This window comes from Eublepharis macularius, chromosome 3, assembly GCF_028583425.1.
Source record: "Eublepharis macularius isolate TG4126 chromosome 3, MPM_Emac_v1.0, whole genome shotgun sequence".
Lineage (NCBI taxonomy): Eukaryota > Metazoa > Chordata > Lepidosauria > Squamata > Eublepharidae > Eublepharis > Eublepharis macularius.
In genome coordinates, this window is record NC_072792.1 from 102,522,444 (window position 1) to 102,547,239 (window position 24,796).

Sequence of the window (24,796 nt, forward strand, 5' to 3'; positions counted from 1 at the left end):
AGGCCTACCAATGGGTTATTCCCACCTGTAAAATAGTTAAGACAATCACTGCTAGAGTTAGTGCCTTTTTAGTGGATGTTCCTATTTTATGGAATAGCCTTCTAGAACTTGTTAGGAAGGCTTCCACTTTGTTGAGATTCTATGATATTAGACCTGTTGTACTTCTAGCTTGCCATTATATTTCTTTATCAGGAAATTATTTCCTCCAAACTTAATGGTGATAGAAAGCCTCTGAACATTGTTCTGTAGTATACCCTGATAAGTCCTACTACTATTTAAGCTGGATCCTTGTGGGAAGGAAAGCATTAACCCGCACCCCACCCGCCACCACCCCTGTTGCTCTATCCCTTTCATTCAGGGTTATGATGATCTACATTACTTTAGTCACAACTTCCCCATTCATAAGAAAGAGGTGGGATTTAATGTTTCTATCTTGGTGTACTCTAGAGCTTCAGACACTTCTCCATCCATCTACTTCAACTTCAAATCCAGTATCGGAATCAGGTTGGGAGAATGAAGCCAGCCTTCAAGCATAGGTTGGAATGATGAAAATGAGTACAGATGTTACTTGGACACATGTTCAAGAGGGTTATTTTTCTTTTAGTGTTTTTGATTAATATCTGAATACATACACTTAGAGGTTATTATAGATTATCCACCAAATACACAGTGACCCCATGCCTGTTTTGTGTGGCTGGGAGAGTGTATGTTATGTGCCATCAAGTCGCCATCAAGTCGCCTCTGACCCATGGCGACCCTATGAAGGAAAGACCTCCAAAACGTCCTATTATTAACAGACTTGCTCAGATCCTGCAAACTGGAGGATGTGGTTCCTTTATTGAGTGAAGCCATATCATCTTAGGCTTTCCTCTTTTCCTACTGCCTTCCACTTTTCCTACCATTATTGACTTTTCCAGAGAATCTTGTCTTCTCATGATGTGACCAAAGTATGATAGCTTCAGTTTTGTCATTTTAGCTTCTAGGGAGAATTCAGGCTTGATTTGATCTAGTACCCACTTATTTGTCTTTTTGGCTGTCCATGGTATCATCCTCTTCGGACAATTCTTAAGAATTAAACGGAACTCCACCAAAGTGGAGGACTATGGAAGGGAATTGCATAGGATGCGGGAAGCGTTCATTCAAAGAGGTTACCCCCAGAGAGTAGTAAGCAGGGCGATAGGACGGGCCAATGCCACCCCTAGAAGTTCTCTATTACGTCCAGCAAACAGGGAACAAGATAACCGGATGGCATGGTCGATTGACTTCTCCCCTTTAGCTGTACCAATTGCTAACATTATCAGACGGAACTGGCACATTGTGAGTAGCATTACAGGTTGCTCTCATACTCCCCTGGTGGGTTTTAGAAGATCCAAGAACATCAAGGATATGATAGTACACTCTGACTTTGGGAAGGAACAACCAGCTAGTAACTTACCAGTGGGCCATTTTCCTTGTGGCCACTGTAATGTCTGTCCCTTATCAGTCAATATAGATGCTATATTCAATCTGGTAATTAAGAGAAATCTGTACTCGAGGGAGTTTTCTACTTGTAGCACCTCAAATGTGATTTATGTGATCAAATGTCCGTGTGGATTATTATATATAGGGAGTACGACCAGACCGGTTAAACTCCGCATCCAGGAGCATCTGTCTAAAATCAGAAATAAGGCCCTAGAAGCACCTCTTACTCAACATTTTATTTGTCATCATACCCATAAACGGGAATTACAATTCTCAGTTCTTAGAGTTTTGAAGGGAGGGGCAATTACCAGAAGATCTTTGTTGAGGTTAGAAACAGAGTTGATTTTCAAACTTCAAACATTGACTCCAGGTGGTCTCAATCAGGAGGCAGATTTTGCACCGTTTCTGTGAATGTATGTGGTACCAGGTTCTTTTGTGCCATTTTTGACATCATGGCAAACAGATCTGTGTATTGAGCCTGATTTTGTATGTCCAACATTATTATGGATGTTGCAACTTTGCAATTACATAACTGTAGCTCATTTCAGTACGGGTCACTTTAAGTAGGTTGCACCTGGCAACAGTCTTCAACTAAGGGGAGGGATTATTTAAACCCAACCCGCTTTTGCAATTTTACTGATCAGGAGATCGAATGACCGTGGAGGCTTGCTGCCCGGAATTAACTGGAGAAAATGATACTGGACGACTCCTGCTCAAGGCGATAGCTATTGGTAAATATATGGAATGGGATTTTGTTTGATGTGTTATTGAGAGGTTTCCGTGCACATGGTGTAAATACAGTATTGATTGTATGTATATATATGTTTACAGGCACAACAGATTGGAGGCTTTGAAGAAGCGTATATATATATAGTGAAACGGGAAATCTAGCCGGGCATACCCGTTGCCATTCTCCCGTCGGGAGCGATCCCCCTGCGTGGTCGCCCCTTGACTACAAATTGATTATAATTTCGTTGAATGGTGTGTGTTGCCTGAAACAAAAACAGTAAACGATTTCATAACGGTCTCCTTGGGCTTCGGCCTTCTTTGTGTTCTTTCTTCTTGGACCGTTCTCTTTCTTGACTGGTTGTCCATGGTATCTACAAAGCTGTCCCCCAGCACCATATTTCAAATGAATCAATTTTCTTCCTGTCAGCTTTCTTCACTGTCCAACTTTCATACCCATACTAGTGATGGGGAAATCCATACTTTGGGTTATCTTGATCTTGGTTCCAAGAAAGACATCTTTATCTTTAAGCATCTTCTCTAGCTCCCTCACAGTTGCTCTTCCAAGTCTCAACCTTCTTCTGATTTCTTCATTGTAGTCTTCCTTTTGGTTGATGATTGAGCCAAGGAATAGAAAATCTTGAACAATTTCAATTTAATTTCCTCATTGTCAACTTTAAAATTGTGTAATTCCTCAGTAGTCATTATTTTTGTCTTCTTGATGTTCAGCTGTAATCCTGCTTTAGTGCTTTCTCCTTTAACCCTCATCAGTAGTTGTTTCAACCCTCCACTATTTTCTGCTAGTAACGTGGTGTCATCTGCATATCTCAAATTGTTAATGTTCCTTCCACCAATTTTCATTCCACTTTTTTCTATATCTAATGCAGTTTTACTTATGATGTACTCTGCATAGGTAGGGAGATAATATGCATCCTTGCCTGACACCCTTGCGAATTGGAAACCATTCTGTTTCCCCATATTCTGTCCTGACAGTAGCCTTTCATTCAGAGTACAGGTTGTGCATCAAAACCATCAGATGTTGTGGCACCCCCATTTCTTTTAAGACTCATAGCTTTTCATGATCCACACAGTCAAAAGCTTTGTTGTAATTTATAAAAGACAGGCTGATTTTCTTCTGAAATTCCCTGATATGTTCCATTAGCCATCATAAATTTGCAATGTGAGTAACAAATACCTTTTAGATATGTTATTATTAGTATATCTTACAATGTTAAAGCATTATCTATGGCTGACTGGCTGTGTATGTTTAGGTAAGACTGGGTGGTTGACCAAACTACTCAATGGCTTGACAGAAGTGTAAACTAACCATAAATATTATCCCTCTGAATATGACAATGCATTCAAAATTTAGACTTTAACTTAACTAAACCTTTTGACTTGTGCTCTTGACTGGATTGAACTTGCATAGATAATAGCAGTAATAAACTTTCCTTATCACATTACATCCTCACAAAAGAAATGTATTAGAACCCATGACACAGAGCTCTTTTAATTTGGAATTTATCACTACAATGCTGAAAATGGAAAGTTGGAGGGTGTGTTTCCTAAATAAGGGGAAATGGTTGATCATCATAACCAAATGAGTTTTTTAAGGTAATAGCTTAAGAGGATAGAACAAAAGGATCAGAAATTAGGATCAGAAGGTTTCAGCACTTAAGTATAGTCTCTTTGTATCTTCCTGACCTGTGTGAATGACAGTAGTGCATAATATTTAGAATATCACACTCAGTGGCTTGCATGTTCATGCCGATGAGTAACACCATTAATTTGTAACTGAGTAATTAAAAATCCATGGATCTTCTATACACTGAACTTGAAACAATGTTTCATATACACCATATCTTATCCATGAATTGATCAACTGTATAGAATTTACCAGCAAGTTCACAGATGTTTGTTCTTTGTAGCCTGAAATTTGTTGATGAACATGGTCTTCCCAACCATGCACAAAATTAAATAAAATAGTGTACAGTCCTGCTTTTCAACTCTCATTTTGCAAGGCTGAAAGTGTACATGACATGCAGTCTTACAAAAGTAGGTTAGAAGATAAGGAAGTATGAATATATATCTTTTAACATTTCTTTCATGATAACCATTTGCACATAGAAAATCTCCATTAAACAGAGACATAGCCACTACAGTTAAGTGGCCTAAAGCAGAGCTCAATGTGAACTCTAGAAAGTGCATGGAAACCCCCTATATGATCTCCCCCATTTTTTCAACATGCAGACCTTCTTCAGGAAAGGTAATGGGGAAATCCTCGTAGACAATGAATTGTGTGTGGGGGGGAGCCATGACAGCAATCCAGTTCTCTGTAATTCAAAGGAATGTAAGAATGTGCTGCAATCCTGTGCACACATGGCTGGGTCAGGGTGCATTTTCCATTGAAACAATAGGCTTTGTTCCGGACTGACTGCTTATGTCCCATTGATTTCAATGTGTGCTCAGCAGATATAACTTTCTATAGATTACATTCACTGTGCGTGGATTTAGCTGGTCTGTTCTTGTAATCTCTCCTAGCAGATTTAGCTGGTCTATTCTCATGCCCTACTATCTTGATCCATCCCATTGGCATAAAAAGTGACCCACCTGCTAACGTGGATTTATTTCCTGCCTGGTTTTTGTTCCAGTTTCTCTATTCTGTCATTTCTCACAAAACTACAAATCTTTAGTAAGTTTAAGTACAATCACGCAGTTTTTCTTATGACATTAATCTTGTGTACATTTCTTCCAAATCAGTCTAACATTTGTGCAAAATATCTTGGAGGGAGCCATACACAAGAGAAGGACACTATGTTTCTACTGCCACTGGAGGGAGTGGCACCACAAAAAGAGAGGATTTGGTGATGGCAAAGTCTAATTTAAACAGATTATCTGGCTTTGTCAAGAAAATGACAGTTTAAGCAAGACAAAAAAGAAGCCAGTTTTTGTTCATTATCTATTAGTCATTTATAATAACAACATTCGATTTATATACCGCCCTTCAGGACAACTTAATGCCCACTCAGAGCAGTTTACAAAGTGTTATTATTACCCTACAACAGTCACCCTGTGAGGTGGGTGGGGCTGAGAGAGCTCCAGAGAACTGTGACTCGCCCAAGGTCACCCAGCTGGCTTCGTGGAGGAGTGGGGAATTAAACCCGGCTCTCCAGATTAGAGTCCTGTGCTCTTAATCACTACACCAAACTGGCTAATAGTTGCCTGGGTGCTATTCAGTGTTTTTCTATTGAGAGCTCTGGTGAAAAGTGGTTGAGCCTTCTATGTAATGACAATGCACAGTTAATATTTTCCAGTAATCTTTAAATATCAGTATGTCAAAAAAATTGTTCCACTGTCACAAGGGTTCTTAAATACCCACATTGTACACACCACTTAAAAAAAACAAATACATTAAATCCTGTTTTGGAAAGTGTTTTAAATACTTAAAGTCAATAACACACACACACACACAGCAACCAGTCTTCTTGTACAAGCATGCTTACCTAAACATTGATCTACATAGAAGAAACAAAAGGTTACATAAGCTCAGACATGCTGAGCCATCAAAATCCATTCAGTGGCCAACAATGAATCATTCTGAAAAATCAGTTCATACAGTAAATTAGTCCCAGTCCATCATTCTAAGCATCTGGCAATAAAAGATCACATTTTTTAAAGGCCTGGCCTCTGTCAAAGAGTGCTGGTGATTTTGAGCCTTAGATAAGTGTCTGTCTTTAATTAATGAATCTGGCCATGTACTCACATTCAAAAAACAAAACAGCAGGACAAAAAGGCAAAAGATAAAATTGGTTCAACAATCCACATTAAATGGCAATCTGAAGATTACAAAACAAAGCAATATGAATATCACAATACACACAACTGCAAATCAGTGTATTTGCCTATAGATTTTTTTAAATACATCCAGACTTTTTTTTCTTATAGTTGGGGAGAAAGTGTATTAAATACTGATATGCATGCATTGTGCTAAAATCTGGTGGAGTCATTTTGTTGTATGGTTACAGTGTTGGTCAGTTGTATTGTTTATACGGAGAGAATGAAAAGACTGGTCCCACTTATTTTTCTGTTGTGTTCTCAGCTTTATCTATTAATATTTTTGATTATTTTATAAGATGTCATGTTATAACTGTTGGAACTCCTCTCAAGTCCCACACATCACCTATTATTAGCTGAGGCCATATCTTCATCCACTGCTTAAATTGTCAGCCTCTACTGCTTTTGAAAACTCTTGACTTCATTGCTCTCTTTGACTGAGGATAAATATCCTGCTGGGATCCAAGTGCTAACTTACTGTTTTTCGAAAATGTGGATGAGCCCCATCCTTTTCCTTGGCTAAAAACCAGGTGCCGATCTCTTGTATATTTAAATTTAAGTCATAAAATGTAGCTTGGCCAGTGATCACATACAAAATAGCATCTTTTGTTCACAATATAATGATTTTATAGGAAGATCCATTTGAATTCATAGAGGGTTTTTTCATCGAAGGGGAAATAAGTAATTGATCTAAACTCTGAAGTCAAATATAAGATAAAATTTTCTTCTTAATGAAACAGATCAGCTTACAAATTTTAAAGATTGACCAACTTTTGCCGTATCCCAAAGGTGTTGTTATAGATTTAAATCTCAGTACATTATTCTGGCAAAAGATAGATATTTTTATCCATTTTTGGATGTTACTGCCATAAATATTCCTTGTGGTGAGTTATCTAACTGCTGTAAAATACCCTTTGCTCAAGATTCCAACTTAACAGGAGTATTTTCTAACTGTGGCAGAATTTAAATGTGAGATATGTTTAAGAAGGTCCAGATACCCACAAAGTATTTCTAGATATGATAATGAAATAAAAATGGGATCTATTGTTGAGGTTTCGAATTATTTGCATAGCATATATAATAATAACAATATCATTATAGTTGTTGTGGGTTTTCCGGGCTGTATTGCCGTGGTCTTGGCATTGTAGTTCCTGACGTTTCACCAGCAGCTGTGGCTGGCATCTTCAGAGGTGTAGCACCAAAAGATAGAGATCTCTCAGTATCACAGTGCGCCAGCACTGTGACACTGAGAGATCTCTATCTTTTGGTGCTACACCTCTGAGGATGCCAGCCACAGCTGCTGGCGAAACATCAGGAACTACAATGCCAAGACCACGGCAATACAGCCTGGAAAACCCACAACAACCATCGTTCTCCAGCTGTGAAAGCCTTCGACAATATCATTATAACTTAAAAGGAGGCCAACATTTATGTTACAGATAAACAACCAACACTAAATCTTGTTGATGTTTGTTTGTTTACTTACTTCATTTATCAATAACCTTTTTCACTGAAAATCAAAGCAGATTGCAGTTTATAAAAACACACTGTTACAGTTATAAAAACAACTTGTCCCTTACTTATTGACCTATGACCTTATGACAGTGATCCAGGCAACGGTCACCTCCAGATTAGACTACTGTAACTCGCTATACCCAGGGCTTCCCATGGGCTTGATCTGGAAACTGCAGCTGGTTCAGAATGCAACTGCACGAGGGGTTGCCAGAGCTCCAATCATGGCACATATAACACCCATCCTCATTGGGTGTTTGTAGTTGCCCTCATTGGGCACTGTAGTTTCTGACGTTTCGCCAGCAGCTGTGACTGGCATCTTCAGAGGTGTAGCACCGAAAGACAGAGATCTCTCAGTGTCAAAGTATAATAAGCAGTTGCTGATGGTCCCTGGTCCCAGGGAGATCCATCTGGCCTCTACCAGAGCCAGGGCCTTTTCAGTCCTGGCTCCAACCTGGTGGAACTCTCTGTCTGAGGAAACTAGGGCCTGGCAGGATTTGTTATCTTTCCACTGGGCCTGCAAGACGGAGATGGTCCACCAGGCATTTGGTGGGGGCTAGGCTGTCCTCTCATCAGCCATACCACTGAAGACCACCCACCACCCATGCAGAAGCTCGTAAGTGTGGTGCAGGGCATGATGTAAGAGCCAACCCCTGCACCTAAAATGCTGTATTTTAATATTTATATCTGCCAATTGAGAAATTTTATTGTATATGGAATAGTGTTTTAATGTTTATTTATAATGTTTTATGGTTTTTAAATTGCATGTTACAAATTGTATGCTGTTATACCACCCTGAGCCCATCTGATGGGGAGGGCGGTCTAGAAATGCAATAAATGAATAAATTAAATTAAATAACATGGTACAATTTCTTGTGGTGGTTTTAGCATATCACTTTCACAGGTTGAATAATGTAGTGTTTCAAATGCTCTTATGTGTAGTGAGAATTTGTGTTTCTGTGGACAACCTTGGACCTCAATCTTTGATGAGTGGTTCATTCTGGTGTGGACAAAGTGCAGGTTTTTTTTTTTTGAAGATTTGAGATATTGTCCACCATTTTTTTAAAAAAATAGTTTCAAATATTACTGCAAATGTTCTCAAAAACATGATAGATGGATTTTGAAAATGAAAACTTGGATCCTATGAACTGGTTCTGTGAGCTCTAGATAGTCTCTGCTGTGGAGCTGCTTCCTCTTGTGCTACATGCCTTACAAGAGCCTTACACAAACAGAAGAGCTAGTGCAAGAGAATGTACACTCCTCAGCAAACTATCTAGCTCGCACAGAACTTATTCATAGGCTCCAAGCCAAAGTGGTTTTATATGTAATTCAGTATAGCTTTAAAGTAAGATTTCATGTCATTTCTTTTCAACCTCATATATTTAGACTTGTATGTCACTTTCAAACATGTTTCTGTTTTACACATTCTGGTTTATGCATTCACAGTAGTATCACAGTGAATCCTGCTTTCTTGGCCCTTTTTCCAGTTCAAATGAGTCACGGGAGCAGATTGGCTGAGGCTGGCATTTCTGGTCAATTATAAGAAGGCCAAAGGCTAATAAAATAGATCTCTGCTCCTCCCGTACAGCCATTTGCTGGGATTAACTGGTCACTTTAGGGTCAAGCAGGAATTTTGGGCAAATATGGGATAAATTGATCACAATAGGGAGGGAGAATTGGCAAGCACCCTGAAGCATTGGGCATGGCTGAGGCTCGTCTTCTGAACCCCATCATGTATCTGGTGATAGGGTTTTGTGATGGCATGTCCTTGTGTTGAACAGTATCACCTAAACCTGGTAGTGGCTTACAGCATATCAGAGAGTGTGATGAAATTTGGCACCTATTGATGCATGAAGATGTCCTGGCATAATTGCTGGCCAAGTCTGGAGCAAGGGTGGATCTGCCCAACAACAGTAACCGTTCACAGGCTGCCTAGCACAGCCTGCCCCTTAAAATTTGTTAGCATATTTTAATAAATTACAACATAGATGACCCTTCAAATAAACCCATTATGATGTCTTAATTTCCTCAGCTGGGGCGAAATGCTAGTGACAATTGAATTGCCAGTCATTTGTGCAAATTGGATCAGAGGACAAATGAGTGGGGCTTCCAAGAACAGATTGTCATGGACAATCCCGTTACTTTTAGTAGTCTATCCTCCTGCTGCCATGTGTGCCCTCTAATGTCCTCTTTTGCTTACTTGTAATTAAAGCCCTTTCCAACTTTTAGCCTTTCTTGCCAACAATTCAGGACTGATTACTTAGGCTACCAAAGCAGTTTAAAAGAAAATGAACAAAATATTTTTTAACCCCTGGTGGCTAAAAAAACCCCCAGCAGTTTCTTACCTTCCATGGAAATCTTACCACACTGAAATAGGAATCATTCTTAAGCAGTAGTCTCTCATGAGCAAAAGAATCAATTGTGTTCCAAAGAACTACTATACTAATAGAAATTAGATTACTAATAAAAACATTATGAGAAACCTACTACTAAATATGCTATCTATTCCCATCTGAGAAAAAAGACTATACCAACAGAATACAGAGTGAGAAGCATGTGTTTGACAAACCTTTCCTAACAATATACTAGCTCTAATAATAGCACGTTATTCCATGTTGGGCAATGTTAATGATCAAGATCTTAAGAATGCATATTCTGCTGCAGTATATAGGTTAATGTAGATGAACAAAGCTAAAGGGAGAGGATGGTAAAGTGATGTAACACCATACTGCATAAGATCATGTGGCTGCTTGTCTTTTGGACCTTCAAGTCTGCTGTTTATGCCCCTGCCCATATGCAACTACAATGGTAATTTCAAAGTCTACTAAGAAGGTCCAAGCAGGAAGGCCACTGCAAGTCCATTATTATGGTATGCAAACAGAGATTTCTCTTGTGACTCATGAGAAAGTATGTATAGCGCGTAGGGAGAAGTGTCTGTGTTGAAGTTTTGTAATATTGAGCCTAGAGAATTAATCTTTAGGCCTGCCAAAATACGTTTCACAACATATCATAAAAGCAGGCTAGTCTCCTAAATAACAAATCATATAATCCAGGTATCAGATCTTGGTGTTATACATACTCGAATACACAAACTGCAACTGTTAATGCTTCATGTGATAGAGGAATTATGCATGTCATTCCACCCATCTCAGTAGATATCTACATTTTAGTTATTCCATTTGGCAAGATAAAGTTTTTCAGTCCACTCCTTTAATTGATAGGTTAGTTTTTAACAAATGCAACTTCCTATCCTAGCAGAAGAGGAAGGGAACTTCCCAGTCTGATGGGCGTCAATTGGGCTGAACCTCAGCTGAATAAATGTCTATATGCAATAAGGAAATATCTGTTGTTGCCAAGATATGGTTAGGTACTGATCTTCTTTGCTTTCACAGCAGACTAAAGGTCAAGTGTATGAAACAAGGCATAGGGTAACACTATAAGTGATGAGTGGCTTGTTGATTTTGATCACAATATAGGAAATGCCTAAGGGTGTCTGTGAATGGATTTTCTGTGCTCTGGTTTGCATTTTGTTATGGGGAGTACTCGGAAAATATGTTTCCAGAACATTATACTTACAATAAGATTAGTTATTAAATAACTTTACTATAATGGTGCTGTGGAGGTCTAGAAAGTTCCACATGTAACAAAATTTTTGAAACCACTGAAGGGTAATTATATTTTTAAAGGCGTGTGAATGATATCCTGAGTGTACTCCTAAGTATATTATAAGCTAAACTTAGTGATGCACTTGCAAACTAAAAATACCATTGTCACAAGTACTTCCAAAACAGATACAGGAAAGCAATTGTTTACATACATCTTCAAAGACTGCTGGAGTAAAACGTATGTATTTTTCCAAAAGATTTTGTGGTCTCATCATGTGACTCTCAATTTTCCGTATTCAAATAGAAGTTTTAATTTATGCCATCGCAAAATATTACTGAACTTTTCAATTTTATTTGAAAGTAAAAATAAGATTAAAAAATAAGCCTCATATGTAACAGAAATAAATATATGATAACAATACTGAGAAATCTACAAATATCTACAAATATCTAAAAAGAAATCCATCCGCAGAGGTTGTCTGTATGCCAAACATTCAAATATAGACAATGTTGTGAGGCCTTCCATTCATTGAATCATGGGAGGTGGACATTTGTCTCTCCAATGTAGTAATATAAGTTTATGAGCTACAGTAAGGGCACAGAGGGTCCACTTTTGCTGACCATCTTTTAGATTCTGGGATACAGACAGGTACATAAACATACTCAAAGATTAATGGGCAGTCTAACTCAAAATTAATATGAGTAATACATTCCTCCCAAAAAGATTGAATAACAGGACATAGGTAGAGAATATGCTTAAGAGATGCATCCTGTAAAATAGAGCACCAGAAATTAGACTCTGTACTTAGTCCTTTACTGTAAATGCATTGTTGTATCCAATATACCCTAAACATAATTTTGTGCTGAATAAGTTGAAACTTAAGGTCCACGGAATTAACCAGTATAGCATTTAATGCCTTATCCCACTGCTTTGGCAAAACTGAGAGATCTAACTCTTTATTCCATTTGTTCCTAAGATTCTACATATCATATTTATTAACCAACATCAAATATTGATAAACAAATGTTGTATGTTTTATTTTTTGCCTAGATTCAGTGAGAATTTCCAAAAGAGGAAGAGAATCTGAAACACTCCATGCTGTGGGGCCATACTTGGATACTAACAAATGTTGTAAATATTGCTATTTGGAAAAAGTTGACAAATCATATCTAGACCTCAGTTAAGAAAATGACAAAAACTCAATTGATTCCAATAAAAATCCCCTTTTCTGACCAAGCCTTTCATAAAAAAGATTTCCTCCCAATTTTTAAATCTGCATTGGCTCATAAAGTTAATTTAGTGTATGAAAATGGGTCAAATTGATATTGTCGTGACATGTTCTCTAACTTGCAGGAGGAACACAATCCAGTTTAACATGAGTAGACCCTAATGCACCATTTAAAAAGGGGGAATCAGACAAGAAGCCTCCAAAAGACCCCAAGTTCCCACAGGGGGATCTTGCTAGCTTGACACTAGGTGCCAAAGCCCTGAATCTCCACTCCTAAGAGTGAGACAAGGCACCCACAACATTGTTATTCACATAACAATGCCTGCAATATAGCAGACAATGTTAGCGAGCAAGCAGATGAGGAAAACTGAACTCCAATCACATTGGATCCCTGCTAAAAACAACCACTCTGTGCCCACCCCCACCCCCTTGGTGCGCGCGCATGTGCGCACGCACGCACACACACACACACAGGAATTCATTCATCTTCACATGAGGAAGGGATAGAGGGTGGGAGAGAAAATCCTCTTTAGGAACTCTTAAGCACTCTAATCTTTGCTTAACTGATAAACATAGAAACTTTCTCTTGCTGCCAGGAAGGAAGCAAAGGGTGCTTGTGGACTCTAGCTTCTGCTGAAGCTCCAAAATTACAGGTATCATCCCAGGTTTACTAAGAACTAGCATGGGTTTCTCAAGAACAAGTCATATCAGACTAACCTTATCTCTTTTTTTTGGAGGAAGTTACTACCTTGCTGGATCAGGGGAATGCTGTAGAGGTAGTTTATCTAGATTTCAGTAAGGCTTTTCATAAGGTTCCACATAATATCCTTGTCTACAAGTTGGTAAAATGTGGTTCAGATCTTATGACTATTAGGTGTAACTGTAATTGGTTGACAGATCACACCAAAAAAAGTGCTTCGAGAAGAGTGACAAGTGACAAGGGCAATGCTGCCCTTGATGCAGGGGTCACAGAGGGAGGACATTTGGTACGGCACCTCATGGCACAGAGGATGCAAGGGCTCAGCCACGCATGCCTGGATCCTGCTCACAAAGTCCCGGACTCTGGAGAGCAGCTCTTTCTCATGCTCGAGCTCCTTGGCCAGGAACTGGTCAAGCCCGTGGATCAGGAGGATGACTGACTCAGGCTGGCCTTTTAGAAGCACAGGAGCTCGGTGGCCTCCTTAAAGAGTTTCAGCATCCAGGACATCTGGGCAAGGACTCTCCATTCCATGGAGCTGAGGCTCAGCTCCTCTCCCCTCCTCAGAACGTCCATGGATGACAGGATGTCCTGCAATGGGCCCCCTACTCCACCAGATGACATATCATGTCATAGGTGGAGTTCCAGTGGGTGGACAGGTCCACCCCACTGGAACCCCCCCCCCCCGCCTACAGCTTGTGGGAAGAGTTGATGCTGCAGGAGAAGTGGGAAGTGATGTGGCAGCGGCTCTCAAGCAGATTGCATGTCCACAAGGTTCCCTCATCCCAGCTGTCCCTTGGCTTGCTCCCCAGCCTGAGCATGTCCCTCATCACCAGGTGCAGCTTGTGCACCATGCACATCAGGCCCGGGAGGGATGCCTCTTTCAGGGCTGCCAACATGTTGCTTCCCTCATCCGTCGCTATGAAGTCATGGACAAACCCTTCTGCCCCCGCCGTCCACTTACTCAGAGCAGCCTTCATGGTGGGGGTGATGTTCTTCTCAGTATGGACCTCGTCCATCCCCCAGGCCTGGAGAAGAACTACCCTGTAGCCTGATGTCAAGCATGGCATCTTTTTCCAAGGACTAGTTCTTGGCCGGGGGTGGCGGAGGTCCTCTGGTTGCCACCAGTGGGCGGTCATGGCAAGGTACCCGTGATGGCAGCTGCTCCAGAGGTCAGCCATGAAGTGTATGTTATGGCCTTTGGTGGCCAATAGCTCCCTGAGCACCATGTCTCACACAGAGCGGTAGAGGGCAGGCAGGACTTGACGCTCAACGGTGCGCTGTGATAGCATGGAGAACCATGAGCCAAAGTGCTGAAGCAGCCTTTGGAAGCCCATGCCCTCCATGATGGATAGGGGGAATCCTTGCAGAGTAATCATCTCCACCACCCCAAGAACACCTGCCTCCTGAGCCCTTGACCTCACCCTTTTCAACAGCACTATCCCCAACCCCGATGGAACAACTTCCCCAAGGGCAGCCTTCCTGACTGTTCTGCTCCCACCAGCAGCACCCTCAAGGCAAGGCTTCTTGCTTGGGGTGGATTCCAGTGACCCTCCCACTGATCCCTGCTCAGAGGAGCTGGTAACCCTCTGTCTCCCCCCCGCCAGATGCTTTGCTGGCCGAGGACAGAGACCACAGGCTCGGGTGGTGCGTCTTCAGGTGCCTGGTCAGGACCATCAATGACAGGCCATCACACGATGCCACTGCACCACACGGGGGTCATTTGGAAGGGACCAGAAGTGCCTCCATGCAGCCGATTTGAACCATGGCCCGCTAACTCTTCTGGGGGAGGGAGGACAAAGGGTTACTGGCTGCGCTGCAGAACTGGCAATGGAAGACAGAGTGAGGGGTGGACTGCAGGCAGGGACAGCACCAGGAATTTGGGATGGAGACGGGGTGGATGTTTCATCGAAGCCAAACCGTTCCTCAATGGATCCCTCAACCTCCTCCTCGTCAAACATTTGAAAGAGTTCCTCTTCCCCTGGCGACAAAAGCTCTTTGGCCTCCTCCACAGCACCCACAGGGGATTTTGGGGGAGTGAGAGTCTCTGCTGCCACAGAGCCCTGCCCAGTACTGCTTCCCACGGGACAGCCAGCTCAATCTTTGCACTCCCCCCATGATGACCCTTTGCCCCCACCCGAAGCCTCACTGTGCCAGCAAACAAGAAGGAGGAAAGAAAAGGGGACAACACTGTGAGCCCTCAGGTGAGGTGCCCACTGCGCTTGGCCCCAGGGTCTGGCAGCAGCCCTGGAACCAGAGGGAGGGGGTAGAGCCCTAGCCCAGCACTCCCAGAGACCTGACCAGATCAGGCACTGATAATAATGTGAGCCCTCAGTCAAGGTGCCCATTGAGCTTGGCACCAGGGCCTGGCAGCAGCCCTGGATCCAGTAGACAGAGAGATCCCTATCTAACCACACACAAAAAATCCCAGCTCCAATACACTCTCCCTGTCTCTAGCAACAACCTGTTCCACTCCACTGCTTGCTGAAACTGAAAACCAGAGCTGGGAGCACAGTGCCTTTTTATAAACCGAGGTCTCATTGAGAAAAGTAGGAGGTCTGTGGTTGGCAGTCAGAACTACCTAACAAGTTTTGCTGGGATGAGTTTGGAGTTCCCATGGCCACAGAACACCCCCTTCTCCCTCCCTCCCCCCTTGTGTCTGCTTCCATTTTACCAATTGTTACCAATTTGCAGCTCCACACTTGGAAGGAAGACCTGCCCATCAAGCTAAGTTGGGCTTTGATTGGGGTGTCCAGGGCAACAGAGGGAGTGCAGACAGAGTTCAGGCAGTCCCTCCCTCTGTTGCCAAGCAATTGATTGAAGGTGCCTGAGTGTCTGGCTTCCCGAACAGTGGCCGAACGCAATGAACAAGGCTTACGACAACCACCTGTTCGTCTGGAATGGCGCCTCACAAACAGCCCATTCGCGAACAGCCAAGCCGCCTGTTCGTAGGTTTTTTCCATTCGTAATGCTGTTCATGGCCGTGTCTAGTCAGGATACAGGATGATCTTGATAGGCTGGAAAACTGGGCCAAAACAAATACAATGAATTTCAGCAGAGATAAATGCCAAGTTCTGCATTTAGGTAAGCAAAAGCAAAAGTATAATTATAGGATGAGAGAAACTTGTCTTGACAGTAGTATGTATAAAAAGGATCTAGGGGTCTTAGTAGACCATACACTGAACACGAGTCAGCAGTGTGATATGGTCGCTACAAAGGCAAATGCTGTTTGGGGCTGTATCAACAGAAGCACAGTGTCTAGATCACACAAAGTGATGGTATTGCTCTGCTTTGCTCTGTTTAGACCTCACCTAGAGTATTGTGTTCAGTTTTGGGCACCACACTTTCAGAAGGATATAGACAAGCTAGGCAATGAGGATGATGAGGGGTCTGGAGAACAAGTTCTATAGGAAAGGTTGAAGGAGCTCAGTATGTTTAGCCTGGAAGAGGAGATGACTGAGATGTGATATGATAACCATCTACAAGTACTTGAAGGGCTGTCATATAGAGGATGGTGCCAAATTGTTTTCTGCTGCCCCAGAAGTTCGGACCAGAACCAATGCGTTGAAATTAAATCAAAAGAGTTTTTGGCTGAACATTAGAAAGAACTTCCTGACAGTTACAGTGGTCCCTTAGTGGAACAGTTTTCCTCAGGAAGTGGTAGGCTCTCCTTTGGAGGTTTTTAAGCAAAGGCTAGATGGCCATCTGACAGCAATGCTTATTCTGTGAACCTGGGCAGATTGTGAGAGGGAAGGCAGGAAGGGTTACATCAGTGCTTAGTTCTCATGGCTCCTTCTTAAATGCCCAGAGTAAGGCCAATTGCCACCTTGGGGTCAGGTAGCAATTTTCCCCAGACCAGTTTGGCTAGGGATCCTGATGGTGTTTTGCCATCTTCTGGGCATGAAGTAGGGCTCACTGGGGGTGTGGAGAGGGGAGGTAGTGATGAGTTTTCTGCATTGTGCAGAGGGTTGGATTAAGCCTAGAGGTCCATTCCAGCCCTATGATTCTATGATTCTAGGTAATAGCATGAAAACAAAATGAAGCAGGTATACACCTCAGATCTTGGGCACTTTGTACCACTGTTAGTGCCTTCTTGGTTATCTATTTATGAAGGTATCGGTAAAAAACAGGAGATTAATAGTGTGCTGATTCTGAATAGGATTGTGCTTTATTTTTGACAATGAAAATTTTACAGGATAACAAATTGTTTCAACGTTTCATTTTTTAAAAAATACATGAAATTGCTCGGATTTTGGTGTTTTGTTTGCCACCTATTGACAGTTTTTGCCCTAGCCTCCTATTTAAACAGCTTTTTTATGAAGTTAGGAAGGAAGGAAGGAAGGAAGGAAGGAAGGAAGGAAGGAAGGAAGGAAGGAAGGAAGGAAGGAAGGAAGGAAGACTTCTATAGAGTCACAGCCATTCAGATTTAGCTACATCATTAGGACATCAAACCAAATCTGAATGAGTGTAGGGAATACGCATGCTGAATAATCTTGAATAAATGAGGGTTGAAAATGCTCAAAATAAATAAATAATTTGTATTCGGCTTCATGATGAACCCAGATCAGATAGAGGGCAATGATTTCTGTTCTCACCCTGAATGGACAACCATTCTAACCCTTTTTGCAGTGTCCCTTTAATTAATTGTTTAAATGGGAGATGCATTATGTCAGAAGTGGAGCTCTTCATGAAGTTTGCCTCCTCTTTGGCTCATCCCTGTGTACCATCTTCTTTATTACTACACTTCAGAAGTGATCTGCCATATATACTGAGTGATAAAATGATTTATTTTGCTAGATCTGCTTTGAATTTTATTGCAATTTCAGAATACTGTTAGTGTGCATTGTGGGTGGTTTTAACTTGGCATCAAAAGGGATTTTGTTATGTAGTTTCCCTAACGTTATATGTGTTTGGGCTCGTGTTTGGTTTACAAGACATGTAAGTTGAGGTTAGTTGGGATGTTAATGTTGGCTAAGCCAATGTTTTGGTTGAATTTTAGAGATTTCACTGACAGGAAGTGCTCTTGAGCAATGTAAACTTCTAAGTCCTTTTAATGTGAGTTTAGAAAGATGTCTGGGAAAAGAAATCAGTTTTTCAAGGTGTCCTGATTCTCAGAAACATATATTGGCAAGCAAAGAGAAGGCCCTCAACTGACCCAGGAGCTAAAAAATATTTGTTAAAAAGTGGGGTGAGGGAGCAGAGATTCATGCACAAGTCACCCTACAATTTTAATGCCACCCTGAAGTAAACCATGATTATAGAGAGAGTTTAAAACAGTTGTTGAAACATCACAATAATTGAAGTGGCTTAGTAACTTAAATAACAATCTGTTTGAATTTAGTTTTATATTCAGAAGATTTGGGAAATTCGTCATTGTGACTGGGTTTGTGAATATACCTTTAAGCAAATATAACTATTTTGAAACCACCAAGCTTAAGAACTATTCTGAAACAAATATGCTTATCCAAACTCTGTGGTCTTCAAGCTTATGTACTTATAAATAAATTACACTTTTGGTTAAGCAAAAAGGATTCCTTTTTTACTTCACAGCCACCCCGATGTGCTGACTATTCTGTCACACTACCATTTACCATTTATAACAAAAGTCTTCCTATAATACCAGTTAAATGGAAGAGATCTAAGATGAAAGCTTTGGTGGCAGCAAAAAACTTTTGGGATGCAGTAATATACAGTTTACACAAAGAGGGCAAAATGCAACAGGTAGTGTTAAGAGTGGGATTCAGATCCCAAAGAGAAGGTGTTTTCAAAGTATAAGCCTGAGTAGAGAACACTTGAAGCTCTGTGAGTGTGGAGAAGAAAGGAGTATTGGTTGTGACCAGGCTTCTCCTGAGGTAAAAATATAAGGTAACTTAAGGTGGATCAGCAATTAAGGTCCAAGGCAAGATTTAAAAACAAAAACTGTTACAATACATATTATGGTTACTTTTTATGCAACATTTTATCAAAACCTTTCCACTTACTAAGTCCAGTGATATGGACAGTATTCTTAGAAGTCTATGACCTACTACCCATATGAATGACCCTTGCCCCCCTCCTGGTTGCTTAAATCAGCCATCGAGATGCTGGCTCACTGTGTGATGCACCTACTCTTAAATAAATCTACTCTGGAACCAGGAATAACTATTGTCATCTGTTGGCAGAAGACAATGATAGAAGGGGACATGAATCTCTCTAGGGAGGAAATTCCATAATTTTGGTACCATGACCAAGAAGATCCTTTCTTGGTTTGCTACCCATCTAGCCTCTGATGGTGAGGGCACCCAAAACAGGGCCTCCAAAGATGTGGTCAGGTAATGATCAGGTAAGTTTATATGGGAGTACACAGTCCTTCAGGTATGCTGGTCCCAACCCATACAGGGCTTTAAAAGTCAATATCAGCAGGTTAAATTGAGCCTGGAAGGAAATGTGAGCCTTAGTGTAAATGGAAAAATACTGGAGTGATATGGTTCCTGTGACCTACTCCAACCAGAATTCTGGCCACTCTGCACCAATTCTAATTCCCAGACACTCTTCAGGGGCAGCCCAACATGTAATTATACCCCCCAAAATCCAGAATTTTACACCTTCTTCAAACAGAGATCCACACAAGACCATAATTAAGGATACTACAGCTAGTGATAGAAGTAGGGAGGAAATATTTAAGATCCCAGTGATTTCAAGAGACATCAAAAAGCTAAGATTATCAGTGATCCAATTAATCATTCCATTCTTATAATCAGGAACATAAAAACAATGAAAACATACCAAAGACGTGAAGCACAACACACTGAAGCCTAGAAGAACTTAGGTACCTAGTGATTGTCCAGAACAAGAATCACCACCAAAATGCAACAGCAACAGCTGCTATGTTATAACCACTTTAAAGAACAAGTATGACAACAGAAGTCAGATAAATACTCCCAGTTTCATATTTGCTAGCCCAGCAACAATGTGTGTGTGTGTGGGGGGGGGGGGAGGCTGAGGATAAGGTAACAGACGATACCATTAAAATTATTGGGGTTAGGAAAGCCAAAACTTTATTGGTTCACAGCTCATGGTGCATGGGTGCTGTATAGGGCACAGATCCAAGCATCAGCTGACCCTCCTGCCATCCAAGTCCTGTACCAAATAATCATTTACAAGATTGTGCAAATCCATGTCCCTGATGCTGGCCAGAAGGCTGGCCCTTGTCCCCCCAGTAGGGGTATGCAAACCCAGACCATTTCGGTATTCCTGTTTCGGTTATTACCGAAACAAGAAACCATTTCAGTAATCGCGAATAACAAAACGGCAAGCCGTTTTGGTATTCGCAATTCGGTAATCGTTTTGGTATTTCGGCTTGTTTCGGCTATTGATTTCAATGGGAAAACCCTCCCCCAGGCTTCCCGGAAGCCTGAGGGAGGCATTTTCCCACTGAATCAAGCCAAACTTGGTGGGGACCTTTTCCTAACTATCCTCTAACTACCCTCTAAGATTGGACTTTGGGGGGCCATGTTATGGCCCCCCAAACCAGGTGCCCCTATCCTCGCCTAGGAAGGGAAAGCTTTTTGCTTGCTGCTGCTGAACACCATTATTCCCTATTATTTGCTTGCTGCTGATGATCTCCATTATTTCCTATGGGGAAAAAATGAAGAGGCTTGTGTGGCTAGGGGTGGCATTTTGCATGCAAAATGCCCCCAACCCTCAGGGGCCCTTCTCCCACCTTTCCTCCCACCCCCACCGAGTCTCAACCTGCTCCCACTTTGGGGGGGGGCGTTCTATGGCCTCCCAAAGTAGGTCCTCTCAGCCCTCAAAATCCAACACCTACAGCCCCACACATACCCAATTCCACCCCAGCAGCCACACACAGACCCAAATCCCCACATTAGCCCCTCACAGACCCAAATCCACCCCCAGCAGCCCCACACCCATCATAGCCCCAGGAACAGGCTGGCCAGCCATCTCTCTTTGTTCCCTATGCTGGGAACTTGTAAACTCTCTTTCCCAGGGCAATTCTGCACAGCCCAGGGGTGCCAGCTTGTCCCTGTGAAAGAGCACCTGAACCACAGACACCCTCCCCCTGACACCCCCACCACCTACAAAGATGGCTGGACAGCCTGCCCCATTGTTCTGGGGGCCAACCTCACAAAAAAGAATGAACCACGAACACACACTGAATCAAGTTTTAAACAATTTATTTTCTCACTTGCAAAGTACAATTGGGCAAAGCATCATGGCACATCACATTAGCAGTGCCCCACACAAAAGGATAACACAATTCACTTCACATCAAATAATCTTTAAAAAAATACACTTTTATAAACACTTAATTTCTGGAACTGCTTTAGGTTACACAGTAGGAGGGCACAACAGGGCATGAAAAAAGCATTCTAGACAGAATTCTAGACAGACTGAAAACAACTAACTTCAAATCAGAGCATCACCAAAACCACAAGACCTTTCCAAAAACACTTTATTTCTTGAACAGCTTTGATTTACACAGCTGCAGGGCACAAAAGGGCATGATAGCAGCTCATTACATAAAAATAACACAACTCAATATCAGACAATCACCAAAAACACAATAACCGCTATCAACACTTTATTTATGGAAAAGATGTGGGTTACATAGCGGGAGGGCACAAAAGGGCATGAAAGCATTTCACCAGACAAAAGTAACACAACTCACTTCAGATCATAGAATCACCAAAAATACAATTCCTTTCAAAAACACTTTATTTATTGAAAAGATTTAGGTAGCACAGTAGTAGGGCAGACCAACAGGCATGACAGCATTATCCTAGCCAGAAAATAACACAACTCAGTTGACATCAAGTAGGCACAACACAATACCTGAAAAAAAATCTTATTTGCTTAACCCCTCTAGATAACACATCCTCCATTGCAGAAAACAAAGACAGACTAAAAAAAACCACACACACACACATTTTTTTTTTCAAAAACGCTTTAATTCTTGGTGCGTGAGGCCATCTCCCATCCCTCCAAAACCAAACTTAATCGGGGGGAAACCATTGCAACAAGGTCCAGCAGAACCATTGTCATTTCCTGCAGCCATGCTTTCAGTTCAGCAACACAAACCTGGACCGGGCACTGCCACAGGCACTATACAGTGGCATTTCCGGAGCAGTGTTGCAGAGGTTCCCCCCTCCCCCACACCAGCCTCAGCATTTACTTCGAAACAACTGCGAGACATCATCATCAACTGGTGCCCATCCCCAACTCTGCCCCAACTGTCCCCCAAACCCAGCAAGCAAACCCAACAGTAACATCTCAACTTTTTTTGGTTTTTTTTTAACATTTCAACTTTGAAAAAACATTTAAAACATTCAAACAGAATTTAACATTTTTACACTGCACATCAGCATCCCATTCCCTACCTAAGCAGTCCCTATCTCAACCTTAACCTATTTCTCCCTCCAGCAGCAATCAACGTTTCTGGGGCATTATTTTTCAGAATAAATTTGGTCCCACAGGGTCTGTCACAGTACTGGGAGATGTTGTAAATTCCCTTTGGGGGGGGGCATGTTCAAATTGCAAGGTGGATTCCCTTAGCCACTGGTACCTAACCACCCTCCTTCTGCTGGCCTGTTTTAACTGCATCTACAGAGTGTTATGCAGGGGAGAGCGCAATTCCAAAGGACTGGACTCGCAGAGGATGCAGGCCACAAGTCGGGCTCACCTCAGTCACTCTGGAAGTCCAGTCCTGAGAAATCGAAGAGGCAAGAGTTGACCTTCAGGAAGGTCAATTGCTCGACTCTCCATGGGAGAAGGCGAGAGCGATGTGAGCTGACAATGTCACCCGCATGAGAAAAGACGCACTCGCTCTCCACACTCATCGGAGGGCATGAGAGCAGCCGCTGTGCCTCGAGGGAGAGGTCCGGCCAGACAGACTCCTTCTTGGCCCAGTAGCTGAGCGGATTGGTGGAGAGCAACTGGCAGGGCTCCGCAAGGTAGTCCCTGACCACTGTCTCCGTGGAATCCTCTCTCACGTTCCTCAGGATCCCAGAGGGGCTGAGGGTCCACCGGAGCATCTCCATCTCCATCGGCACTCCGGTGGTGGCCACAGGGGGGGGCCTGCTCAGAGGGGGCATGAGAGGGACCTGCATGGCAGGGCCCCTCTCCCATCCCCTCTGTCGACAGGTGTCCCCTCGTGGCCTGCCGGCACCTCACCCATGCACAGAGGGCATCTCTGGCTTGGGTGAGGTTCCCATCCCGCTCGGCAAAAGTGCCCTTAATGTGCAGGTCACACATGGTCACCAACATGTATGACTCGTTCTGAGTGAGAGGAGTTAGCCTGGCAACTATGCCACGCTGCAGCCTTCTCACCAGCGCGCGCACTGCTGGAACGATGTCAGCACGAGGTGCGTCTGGGCCTGAAAAGGTGGCCAGATTCCTCTGGAGCGTGTGCACCAGGGGAATGACCAGACCCAGGGTCGCCGTGTCTGACGAGAACGCCACAGTGAAGTCCTTGAAGGGCTTCAGGACCTCCACTGTCTGGGTGATGGTGAGCCAATCCTCCCGGCTGAACTCACCCACCTGACTCGCACCGTGGCTCTCGGAGAGCCACGTGTGGACTGCGGCCTGCTGCTCCACCAAGCGCTCAAGCATGGCACAGGTGGAGTTCCAGCGAGTGCTGATGTCAGCGATCAGTGCATGCTCCGGCATGCCTGTCCTGACCTGCTTCTGGCACAGTTCATGAGTGGCTGTCACGCTGCATGAGAAGTGACTTGTGAGCCTCCGACATTTCTTGAGCAGTAACTGGAAGTCACGAGTCTGGGGATCACGGGGTTCCTTCGAGAAGCCTGCCCCAAGCGCATCTCTCACCACTAGGTGAAGCTTGTGGGCCACACAGTAAATATGCTCTTGGCTAACTAGATCCACTGCTGCCCTCATGTTGCTGCCACCGTCCATCACCATGCATCCCACGGTGGCGGGTCCCTGGCCTACCCACTCCTCCAACTGTCTCCTCAGGGTGGCAGCGATGTTCTCCGCCGTGTGCAACACGTCGAGAACCTTGGCATGAAGCAAGGGCTTGCAATAGCCGGCCCGGTGGTCTCCCAGCCTTCCCTGGCTAGCTGTAGGCACCTCCCCCCCACCCAGAACCGCCTTGGGTTCCCACCAGTGAGCAGTAAGCGACAGGTACACTTGCTGCACACTTGGGCAGGTCCAGATGTCGGATGTGAAGTGCACAGTTCTCCTGGAAACCCGGGACAGCTGTGCCTTCACATGGTCCCTGGCAGCCCTGTAAAATGAGGGCAACACTGATCTGCTCAACGTCGTGCAAGCAGGGACGGCGTACCAGGGAAAGAAAACATGGAGCAGCCCTGAGAAGCCGAAGTCTTCAACTATGGAGAACGGTCTTCCATCCACAGCTACCATATTGACGATATGGCACGTGATGCGCCAGCTCGCCCTCTGGATCCCCTTGCTGGGCACACTAGGCCCCTGCTTACCAAGCATCTCCGGCAGAGAGGCTTGGCATCCCTGCCCTACAGGAACCCTTGGGGGGAGAGCACCAGAGGAGCCTGCCTCCTTCTGGCTAGCTGGTGGCCATGTGGTGCCACTTGAACTCTCCCCCCAAAGAAGCACTGCCTGATAGTGCCTCTTCATGTGGGTCCTCATCCCAGATGTGGAGAGATGGTTCACATCTCTGCCACGGCTGACACACTGCCTACAATGCAGGCACTGGACAACTCGGGGGTTCTCTGTTCTCTGGAAGTGATTCCAGAGTT